The sequence below is a fragment of the Entelurus aequoreus genome, linkage group LG08 (genome assembly GCF_033978785.1).
Source record: "Entelurus aequoreus isolate RoL-2023_Sb linkage group LG08, RoL_Eaeq_v1.1, whole genome shotgun sequence".
Taxonomy (NCBI): Eukaryota; Metazoa; Chordata; class Actinopteri; order Syngnathiformes; family Syngnathidae; genus Entelurus; species Entelurus aequoreus.
Window position 1 is genome coordinate 69,180,818 of NC_084738.1, and position 3,197 is coordinate 69,184,014.

A 3,197-nucleotide genomic window follows, 5' to 3' on the forward strand; every position below is an offset into this window, starting at 1 on the left:
ATTTTACTCAACGCAGGTCAAAATTTTACAAGAAAAACTGAACATTTGTGCAATATTATGATAAAAGTTGGAATTTTACTCAATAACAGTCGCAATTTTACGGGAAATGCTTAACATTTTTACAATTTTGTGAAAAGAGTCGTCATTTTACTCAACAAAAGTCAGTTTTATAAGAAAACCTTAAAATATTGGCAATATTATGACAAAAATCTGAATTTTACTTGGCAAAATGATGAAAAAAAAGTCATATTTTTACTCAAAAAATGTCACTATTTTACAAGAACAACAAAATTGGCGATATTGTGATAAGTCAGAATTTTATATGACAAATGTCACCATTTTGCATTAAAAAGTAATAATTTTACGAGAAAATATTACAGAAAGAATATGATAATTTTGTTCCTAATTTTACAAGAAAAAAAACATTGTGAGAAAAAAACAGTTTTTAGTTGATTTAAAAAAAAGAAAAAAGTATTGTTTATAATTGTTTTTTAATCTTCATTATTTACTTCAACTTATTACAGTATGTCTCTATATACATATTTATTTATTTTAAATTAATTTTGGTCAAAGGGGGTGCATTTCAATTACTTACACACACTTGTTATTACATATGTTGACCAGAGGGGGAGCACTTCAAATCTGTACACACACTTGTTATTTCATATGTTGACCAGAGGAGGAGCACATTTAAAAGCGACACACAGTCAATGTGAAAAATGCCTCCTTTTTGGGAGCACCCTCATTTTGATAGATGTCACCACAAATGAGACATTGTCTATTAGATGCAATGTTATTGATTTATGTCATCACTTGTTCACACCTCCTCATATGGAAGATACTTTTCCTTCTTCATGTCTCAAGAAGGCTAGAAATACAACACACACACACACACACACACTGGTTTTCACACATTCCTCATTAGCAGTCAGAATGCTCGCTAGCCTGCATGCAGCCGGCCCAGGAAAGGAGGCAAGGAAAGGAGGCGAGGAAAGGAGGGCAAGAGGGAGGGAGAACAACATCCGCAGAGGTTGTTGCCATAGCGTTTGTTGCTTCGTTACACTCTCACCGCCATGGAAGCACGCAGAGTCTGCACAGCACGTGACGGAAGAATAAATCCCTTTCAAGGATCTCACCTGCCTTCACAACGTTGATCCTGATGACACCTCAAGATTGATCTGACAACATTCAGCAGGTGTGCTTTGCATTTCAATAACCTGACCTATGCTTCCTTCATGGCACGGATGCTTTGTTCCAGCTGTGTCAGACAGCCATGTCCATCAGCCCCGGATCCCCACATGGTGGTGTACTTTCCCCTCTACACCGGGTGCTGCACCTCCAGCCACCGGTGCGTAAAAGTCATCAAGTCTGCGGACAAAGCCATGAGTCTGCCTACAGGTGGGAGGTTATATGCCCTTGAGACTGCCTTTACTTAATTACAAAGGAAACACATCGACTTTCAAACTGCACTGTCAATAAATTCATTGTTCCGCCCTCACTACTCAGACAGATAGTTAACAGCATGAAGAAACAGAAGCTCCAGAAGTTTTGTTGAGGATTGATGTTCCTTCTTTTGCATTATTTTCCTTCCTCAGTTGTATTTCTTTACACTTCTTCCCTCATTTAGGTTTTTAAGACTGAAAATCCATCCATCTATTTTCTACCACTTGTCCCTTTTGGGGTTGCTGGAGCCTATGTCAGCTGCCTTCGGGTGGAAGGCGGGGTACACCCTAGACAAGTCGCCACCTCATCACAGGGCCAACACAGATAGACAACATTCACACACTAGGGACCATTTAGTGTTGCCAACCAACCTATCCCCAGGTGCATGTCTTTGGAGGTGGGAGGGGCCTATCCCCAGGTGCATGTCTTTGGAGGTGGGAGGGGCCTATCCCCAGGTGCATGTCTTTGGAGGTGGGAGGGGCCTATCCCCAAGTGCATGTCTTTGGAGGTGGGAGGGGCCTATCCCCAGGTGCATGTCTTTGGAGGTGGGAGGGGCCTAGCCCCAGGTGCATGTCTTTGGAGGTGGGAGGAAGCCGGAGTAGAACCCACGCAGTCATGGGGAGAACATGCAATCTCCACAGAAAGATCCCGATCCCGGGATTGAACTCAGGACCTTCGTATTGTGAGGCACATGCACTAACCCCTCTGCCACCGTGCTGCCCAAGACTGAAAATATGAACACAAAATAAACATGACAAAAGTATAACGGCCATTGTGTATTTTACATAAATAATGTCCATTGTATTTTTTGTATACATAAAATAGAAGGTTTAGTGTAAATACATTTACACAATAAACTACAGATAGATATAGATAGATAGATAGATAGATAGATAGTACTTTATTGATTCCTTCAGGAGAGTTCCCTCAGGAAAATTAAAATGGTTAGATGGTAAGATGGTTACACTTATAGAAATGAAATAACATTCACACATCAAACGTTGCACACAATGAATGTGACTCATCACAATTAAAGCTGAGGTGTAGCATTATCGCTCGTTACTGGTCAAACTAAGCGCTACATGTATCAAACTAGCTTTTATCGACAGACTTAGTACCAGACAAAACAACAACAACTCCAGCACAAATACAAAAGACATCACTAAGTCAGCAATTTCAATACAAAACAAACTAAATATATTTACGCATAATATTTATTTACAATTGTTTTGACCAAGTTTTGTGATGAAGCTTACGCGAGTAGATATAAAGATAGTATGTCCGTCGCTTAAAATGTCCGACAGGAAACAATGACTGGAGCAATGTGTTGGGGCAGAACATTCATACTTTGTCGTCCAGTCGCTGTTAAAAGTCTGATTTTTGCAATTTATTTAGATTTTTTTTTATTCTACTCACCCCACTGCTGTTTCATTGTGACACATACTGTACGCCTCGCTGTTGCCCCCTGTGGGCCGGCGGGAATACTGCATACATAATCAAGCCCAGTTTAAATGCTTTCATCAAGCCAATTTGGGCGATGTTCAGCAAGCCAAATGAAAAGTTTCCAGTAGTAGTAGTTCCATAGACCTGGACCACTCGGTCTCCTTCCGCTTCCTGGGCTCCACAATCCCCCAGTACCTGAAGTGCTCCCTCATGTTACCCAGTACCTAAAGTGTGAGCTCCCTCATGTTACCCAGTACCTGAAGTGCTCCCTCATGTTACCCAGTACCTGAAGTGCTCCCTCATGTTACCCA

At 40.9% G+C, this 3,197-nt stretch overlaps 1 long non-coding RNA gene across 1 annotated transcript in view; it reads left to right on the top strand.

Moving 5' to 3' along the window:
* The first annotated feature begins 1,064 nt into the window (after positions 1–1,064).
* The window catches only part of LOC133655195 (uncharacterized), a 4,459-nt gene continuing 2,326 nt past the window's right edge, over positions 1,065–3,197 (top strand). Inside the window, exons 1-2 of the long non-coding RNA XR_009826973.1 lie at positions 1,065–1,195; positions 1,259–1,398. This is a non-coding gene — a long non-coding RNA (uncharacterized LOC133655195). The remainder of the gene's footprint in view (positions 1,196–1,258; positions 1,399–3,197) is intronic.